Genomic DNA, 9,219 nt, shown 5'->3' on the forward strand with positions numbered 1-9,219 from the left:
TCCACATATTACTTTGTATATAATGGTTCTAGATTTGCACAGAGTATGAACTTGGCAATGTGTCTTATTCAATAAGCCATTGGGGCTTATGTAGCAAATCCTAAAGTGTTTAGTTTGTTATTCAACAAATAACATAAACAACAGTAGTGGTGTGCCTTTTTGGAAGTTAGAACTTAAACCAATTAAGCAGTATCTCTGAACCCTTGTTTAAAATAATTCTCCAGTTGTTCCAGCTTCTGATGGTCTGATGAAGTTGATTGCAAATTGAACTATTTCTCCCTCAACCCTGTTTTTGTTTCATCATATTACATATATTTTATCTTCATGGTTGCATGGAATATAAATGCAATATAGATATGTATGAGAATATATTAAGCCTATATTGTAAAACAGTAAAATAATTCTTTATTCTTTTTCTTTTCTTTTTTTACTGTTTGTGAGATTTGGACCTGAAAAATTTCTGTACAAATTGCTCAAGGATATTCTCAAACTACAGTTATGAGATAGTGAATTAAACTGCTTATCCAGTGTCATAAAAATTTCTATATTCTACAGAAATAGGTTAATTGCTTCTAAAGGCATCAGCATGGGATTCACACTGCTACAATTCTGTGAATTGCAAGATAAGCCTGAAAGATAAACAAATTGAGATGTTTAAGGATATTAATGACATAATTATTTATAATAATGAAGATAAGCTTGTTGGACCCTATTATTTTTAGTTTAAATCTTCTTACAGTTTCCAGTACATCAATGAGTATTGCTCAGATCAACAAATTTTCACTAATTTTTCTCTTTGGCTAGATTTCCCTAATCTTCCTTTGAGCAAATTTATTAACATACCACTCTATCTATGTCAGTGTTTCTCAACATTGGCAATTCTAAGATGGGAAGATCTCAGCATACCGTCTGAGGAATTCTGGGAGTTGACGTTCATCTATCTCAAAGTTGTCAAGGTTGAGAAAAACTGCTTTATATGATATTTAAAGGCATTTGTCTGGAAACATCTTTCCAGCTAGTTCCCCAGTCAATATGTGAGCCCCAGAATTCTAAAATCCTTCATAAAATGCTGCATCCCAGTAGTAAAATTGTACTGAACATTCAGTATTACAAATGAGGAGAACTGAAGCAACCATTGTTAGAACTGAGGATTTGGTAGCAATAAATTTAAGTCATAATGAGGTGGAACTCCAAATAAAGCTAAATCCTAATTTTTTGGGAAAATTGGAAAAATAGAATTTTAGTATTATAAAAAGATATTGTATTGAAGCAACGAACTTTGAAATATCTCTCTTCTTCTGGAGAATGCAAAATATATTACTTATTACATATTCTTCTCTCTATTGTGCCTTATAAATGTGTCTTCCAGATGTGTTAATTCTAGAACTATTAATATTACCTTACTCACTAAAAATTCTAGAATTTGTACCATGTTTTCCACAAAATAAGACATGGTCTTATTTTCTTTTGACCCCCGAAATAAGTACTTGGCCTTATTTTCGGGGAGGTCTTATTATTTTTTAGGTGCAGGAGGTGGTGAGCATGACACCTCATGGCTATGGCTGTGTTGCAATATTTTCAGGGAGGCTTATTTTTAGGGAGGGCTTATTTTAGTGCATGTGCTCAAAAGCCCGATTGAGCTTATTATCTGAGGAGGTCTTATTTTCGGGAAAACAAAGTAGTTCCCACTCATCTAAAAGACACTTGTGTTTGGAATGGAAGATGCAGTGGATAATTTCCTATTAGGAAGACCTGTTAGTCATTTGCACCAAACCCACCAAAGAATTAATTAATTAATTACAGTTATATAGCTGTCTATCTCATAACCAATTCTGGGCAGCTTCCAAGCAGTATGAATTGCCAATTGTATTTCAAAACTTCACTGGCCCAACAACAACTTATTTTTCGACTTAGTTTTTATTTTCCTATCTACCCTCCATATCTTCCCTGCTATGACTTTTATTACTCTCCTAGTTTAACTTCTTCCAGATTTGATTTTCCTTGTCAAATATTTATTTTAAGTATGATATCATAAATGCTGACATAAAAATGTTAACATAAATTAAAGCATTAAAGTAATTTTTTAAAATGAATAGTCATTTAATACAGCTCCAGCAACAAAAAAGCAAATATAATTGTAGAGATCTTTCACCAAGCTGTAATAGAAAAATTTAATATGTTTAATACAGTATAACTTTACAGCTGCTGCTGCTGCTTCTTCTTCCTCCTCTTCCTCCTCCTCCCTCCGTCCTTCTTCTTCTTCCTCCTCCTCCTCTTCTTCTTCCTGCTCTTCTTTTTCCTCTTCCTCTCCCTATTCCTCATCATCTTCCTCCTCTGAATCAGTATTAATGTCTTACAACTGCTAGACCAGTTTTCTTGGTCTCTCAGCTAGCTTTCAGCCTAAGGCAGGGCTGAAACTTATGGTCTCTCGGTTTCTAGACTTAACTACTATAGCAAACTGGCTCTCTGTTTCTTGCATAGAAACCTGGAATTGAGGAGTTGCAGATCATTCCATATGGTCATAATCTGTTCTGGAGGCTCCCAGGTCATTGTCATAACACTAAAAGGTGTCTCAGCTGGCCCTTGAAGGAGTAGGAGGTTTATTTGACACCACAGTAAAAGGAAAAGTTTGTTAGCTGTGCTATTAAAAAGATAGATGTTTATTGCTACAATGAGCTTTTATTGGGACTTTATTTTTAATTACTCTTTTCTAATTCCAAAGTGTTTTGAAACACTAAGGTTATGTTTTGGGTCTCAGTTAAATATATGGGTAGATTTTATCAGCTAGGAAACTCTGGATTCATAATGAAAAAGCTTTTTGTATGGATAGTGCTTTTTTGCTCAAGTTAATTAAATATTTGGGAGGAAATCAAATTATATGGGAGGATGGGCAAATTCCCTGCTTCTTTTATAGTAGAAATAATATGTCTTTGCTATGAATGTCTTTATATACTGAATTCAGGCAATACCCAAATGGGATTATTGTCTATGAATGACTTTGAGTGTCTGCAGTCCATATGTACTTAAAAAAATAGATAACATGTAAATATGGTTCTTTTTAACAGATTGATTTATATAAAAGTGTCTCACAGTGGTTATTCTGTGCCTACCTGAGACAATGGATAAATGTAATGTATACATAAACAGGAGGGGAAAGCTTATAAGGTGAGAGAGATCACAATATATGCCCAAAATATTTAACTTTAACCATTTCATGAATTTCAGGGAGAAGAGGGTAATTGAAAATAGGTATTTGGGTATTCTGGAAATTGAATGTCCTTCTTTTATATGAATACATTTGATGTGAAAATCAGTTTCCCACTATAATCTGGCACTCTGTTTTATTTGCTCAATATGAGCATATAGGCTCTAATGAAGCTATCTATCCCCTACTTTTTGTTATGAAAAGTGGGGACCATGCATTCATTCTTATGTATGAACTAAGAACTTCCAGCAGGAAAACATGAGTCATGCTTGTAGCTAGCCTTCAACATATTTTCTTTCCTTCCTTCCTTCCTTCCTTCCTTCCTTCCTTCCTTCCTTCCTTCCTTCCTTCCTTCCTTCCTTCCTTCCTTCCTTCCATGAAATAAGATCCTTAATACATTTCAAGCAAAAAGGCCTAGGAACATAACCAATGTATTTTTTTGATAGATAGATAGATAGATAGATAGATAGATAGATAGATAGATAGATAGATATGGCTGTATGTGTGTCTGTGTGTGTGTCTGTGCGTGCGCGCGCGTATGCGTGTGTGTGTGTGTATTCCAGCAAAACTCTGGAACACCTCGAACAATTTCAACCAAACTTGGTACATAGATAACTTACTCTCTGAAAACAAGTACTGTGGGGGTAAGACATCCCTAAACTCCTCAGGGCATGTATTCTGTCAAGATACAGCTTGTTGTGCCTTAAAATGGTTTCTACTGTACAGTGCAGTGGAGTTGCCATAGTAATGGCTTCACAAGGGGGGCTCCCTCTGGTAAGGGGGAAAAAAATCTAACATTAGAAATTATGTTTGGTCTGGACATTTTCCCCCTATAAATTAATATCCGGGCACCCTAGTTTATTGGCTAGTATTAACTAAAACAATGCTGGACTATCTACTATGTATGTATAGAAGACATTCATAAAAACTTTGGAGTTCATAAAAAACAGAGACAAATATTCATTTCTCTTCTACCATCACCACCGTCACCACCACAACCACCATCAGAAAAGGGGAAGAAAAGCTTAATCAACATTGTTTGTTCAGGAAGGCAAAAATGATTACAAAAAGTAACAAAACAAAACTATTCAACTTATCTCCCCACTCCCCCCAAGCTTCCAAGCAGAGAAACAGTGGGGGGAGGGAGTGCTGTTTGAGAAGAAAACTTCTGCCAATTTGGAAAGTTTTAGAAGAAAAACAAGGCATGGGCATGGGTAATGTTGAGGTAGAGGTGACAAGATAATAAGCCAGAACCCAAAAACTCTTATAGAAACCAGAGAGGACTGTTTGTTAGTGTTGTCTGAGGGATTTCTTTGTTTCTCTGAAGTCATTTTCTCTCACCAAAGTTAACAGTGACATGCAAACTAACTCTATCTGATATCTTTCAAGTCATAACTTTAGAACTTGGAAGACTCTTCTCTAAAATACAATAAAGAACTTGTTCTTAATACACAATGGTTTGCAATATTCTTTTTAATTTGATGAACAATCCTATAGTTGTTCTTGTTTTTTTAATTAAAATTCTGTTTTGGAAACTTTGGGACAATCATGAAAAAACATTTCACTTGGCTTTAATACTGAATCTGTTAAAAGTAGGTATCAGTTATCCATGACTTAAAGTCTCACATGATCTCACAATTGCAGTCCTCATATTTCTGACTCATTCCAGCCTGTAGATAACCCCAGCAAGCAATTCCTATGCTTCCTTTTTTAATATTTCTGACTTCAGAAGACTCTGGATTTCCTTTGATTTTAGTAGAATTCATCTAAGACCAATCCTTCAATCTTAATTTAATTAACCCAAACTTATCCTCTAATGATCATTAGAAACCTCTCAGAGAAACTGTCACCATGTATGTAGCCCTGCAACCCTGACCCAAAACTGGAGACAAGTATATCCATCAGTGCTCCAGATGTTCCTGGTTCGAGCTGGTTTGGGTGAACCGATAGTGTTGGTGGCAGTCCACCCACCCGGTTGCTTCTGTGCATGCAAAGAAGTGTTGCACGTGTGCACAATTGCGTACACAATCATATGTGAACCAGTAGTAAACCAGTTAGGAACCCACCACTGCGGTGTTCATCCCCATTTCAAAGCCAAAGAGTCCATGCTATCCAAAGACACTGTCTCTTGGTCATGTGGCCGGCATGCCTAAACATCAAAGGTGCAAGAAACACTGTTACCTTCCCACCAAAGGTGCTTCCTATTTTTCTACTTGCATTTTTACATGCTTTTGAACTGCTAGGTCAGCAGAAGCTGGGACAAGTATCGGGAGCTCACTCCTACATGATGCTAGGGATTCAAACCACCGAACTGCTGATCTTTCTGATCGACAAGCTCAGCATCTTAGCCACTGAGCCACTGCATCCCTGTAATTCATGAGAATATATACCAACAAATTGGGGCATGAGAAATGAAGTTCAGTAGGAAGCCCAGAAAAGAGAACTAATTGGTTTAATGGTAAAGACCTCAAGCTAGAAAGTGAGAGACCATGAGTTGCAATCCTAGTCTGGGCACAAAGCCAACTGCCTGATCTTGGGCTAGTCACTTTCTCTTAGCATTATGAAGAAGAAAGTGGCAAAGCACTTTTGAAATCTTGCCAAGAAAACTGCAGGCACCTACCAATCCAGAAGTGGCTTCCAGAAGTCAACACTCACTTGTTGACATGCACATATACAGAGAAAGAGAGCAGTCAAATTGCCATCCTTGTAAAGCAGAAGAGGAAACTGCTATTTCTGATGCAGGGCAAGAGAACACGGATAATTAGCATTTTCCCATTATCTAAGGATAGGCTGAGGAATATAATCAGGTATTGATATTCTGTGATCTTGCCTTTCCAAACTAGTTGATATTTCATCCTTGCAATTAGTGATCCCTTAAATATAAGGTGAAGGAAAGTCCCAAGTTACACAAAGCCTGTATAATTGGAGTACTACTTTCTTCATGAATCTGTTTCAGTCCAGATACACTGAATGCTGCCTGGTTACCCTTGGCTTTTTCTCTACTTTATACGGACAATCTGTGTGGAATTATCAAACAATTTAAAAGAACAAAGACTTGAAGTCATGCAGGACTAAATAGAAAAAAATAATATCAGAATAAATGAGCCAACGTTTTTAGCATAGCCAAAACAGTGCAGCCCCATGCGGAGAGAGAAAACTACAATAATACACAGATTTAAGAAAAGTCATATGCTGCTTGACGGTTTCTCCATTTCCATTCATCTATTTTCATCAGAAAGTAGGCTGGCTGAAATAGTCTATCAAATAACTTTCTTTCTTATCATGGATAACCAGAGTTTCTTTTATGCTCACATACGCCCTTTTCAATTCCCTCAAAAAGATGTTTTTACATTGGCAGTCTCTGAAACGGATATGCTTTCTTTAAAAATATATTTATATCTGCTATTTTAGCTAAATTACTTGCATCTCATGGTCCTCTCTTTCAATTTCATTCCTCTAAATTCTGATAGGTCTAAATAATAGCATTATTATTTAACATCATCTTATTTTCAACCCACGCCTTCCTGTTAATGGCATTTCATCATGTTACAATGGAGTATCCAGCTCATTCTTTATCGTAAAAAGACAATTTTTTTATGTTTTCTGTGAATTATCTCTTAATTGTATTTTTTCCTCCATGAAGAAAATTACTGGCACATTAATGCCCATGTGCAAATGTAGATGCTGGATTTTCATACAATAATATTTTTTCTTTGCCCTTCTGAGGGTTAAGAGGCTCCAGGGAACCAAAATGAACAACCATATTTTTCCCTTTTTCTTTTAAAGTTTCCAGTTTAGGTCAGAGAACTAAGAGTTCAGAGTGTTATCCTTAACCTCCAAGTGCCAATCAAGAGAAAACTAAGGACAAGTTTAAAGAGTTCTGAAGGAAAAAATGTATACATAATGCATTGTTCCTAAAGTAGATTAAATTATTGGGTTTCTTCAACCTTTACAGTGCCCCCTTATAAATAATTTGAAGTCTGCAATCCAATCATCATAAGATTTTGTCCCTACAATTTATCTTCAGATTTCTTTTCATAGAATCCAAAATATATCAAGAAAGAGAATATTCCCAACTGCATTAGAATATAAAGTGAATATATAGTTAACTGAACTATGATCAAAATAAAGACCTACTGGAAGCTAACTTTTATGTTTGTTATTTGTTCATCATTCATTTTATTTTTCCCTGATAAACCAAACTTAATAAATTAAATAAATAAATTTGATAACATAACTCTATAGTTAAGGTGAATATTTTCCAAAAGAGGTTCCTGATATTTTTCACGCTGAGAGGGACTATTTCTAGTTTGGGCTGTATTTTAAGAAAAAAATATGTCGTACTTTTCCTCCATTTTTAACTATAATGGCCTTTGTTACTCTTCAGATGTGTTGCAACTTCACCTCCCAGAATTTACCAATTCCCATACTTGTTATCTAGCCTTAAACAAACCAGAAACTGTTTCTTAATACAAGAGCTGAAGCATTGCATATGGATATTATTATTGCTATTGCTACCAATAGTTTCCTATAAAATACATCTTATCATTATCAATCATCATCATCATCATTATCAGGCATTTTATATTATAGAAATGCCAGGTCATTTTTCTCTTCTGCCTGGACAGTAGACATTTTACCTGCTGTTTTGATCTTCTGAAGATACTTTCTGGATATATCTTATTATATAGGCATTCCTGGGGAACAAGTTTATACTTGTGGCTGAAATTCTGGTTTCCTGCATTGAAACTTATTTACCTACTTATTTCATAATGGAGAAGGAACAGACTACAAGCTATATTACATGATTTCTCCATATTTAACAACTGCAATAGAATTGACAATTTACCATAATCTTAAAATAGACATTACTTTATCAGAAAGCATATATTTAATGTTATATTTTATCTGTACCACATGTTATACTGGTACAAGTAAGCTGATAAAATGCTTTTATCATTAAATTCTACACATTTTTGGCAACAAGTATTAAATAGTTTCAGGCTTACATATTCCTTTGTGTATTCCTCAAAATATGCCGTCTTTTTTCTCAGATGCTGCAGGTAGTTTTCAATTTACAACCATTCATTTAGTGACCATTTCAAGTTATAACAACATTGAAAAAAATGACTTAAATTGTCACAGCATCCCCGCAGTCAGGTGAGCCAAAATCAGATGATCATCATTTGAGGTCTGAACACCAGCTTCCAGCAAGCAAAGTCAATGGTAAAAGCCAGGTTTGCTTAATGACTGAATTGTTTACAGTGATTCACTTAACACTTAACTATGGCAAAAAAAGATACAATAACATCTACTGCAAGTCATTTAACAATTGCCTTGTTTAGCAATGGAATTCTGGTCCCAATTCTGGTCATAGGTTGAGGACTCCCAATAGTTAGGGGTGTTTATTTTTTCACTTTAGAAATGGGCAAGTGGGAAACTTTTAACTTACTAGTGAGAACCAGTTTGATATAATTTTTAGGTGCTGGTCTAGAAATCAAGACCCTGTGAGTTTGAAGCTTTATTTGGGCATGAAAGGATAACCTTAGACCTGTTGTTTTCTCTCAGCCCAACACATCTCACACTTCAACATTTCTCACAGCCCAATGTAGAAGTGGGTTTCTGCTGGTTCACCCCAGATTGGGCAAACCGGTAGTGGTGGCACCAGGAGACTCTGCACACCTGCCTGGACGTTTCTGCGCATGCACAGAAGTGTCATGCACAAGCAAACCATAGTAAAATAAATTGAAACCCACCACTGACCCAATGTACCTATTTTCCATAGGGAAATAGGGGGCAGGAATATTAGATATGACAGTTCACTTGAATTAATGAAAAAAAGAGATAATTAATAGATATATCTTTAAGAATAAGGTTAGAAATTTATTATCTAGATAATTTTGTTAAATAATCTGCAATATCTGTGTCCTTCAGAATGAAAAAAATATCATTTCAATGTCTTTATAAATATACTAAATGAGGTATGCAAAAGTTTAAAAGATTGCAAGGATTTT

Source organism: Thamnophis elegans, chromosome Z (genome assembly GCF_009769535.1).
Source record: "Thamnophis elegans isolate rThaEle1 chromosome Z, rThaEle1.pri, whole genome shotgun sequence".
Classification (NCBI taxonomy): Eukaryota; Metazoa; Chordata; class Lepidosauria; order Squamata; family Colubridae; genus Thamnophis; species Thamnophis elegans.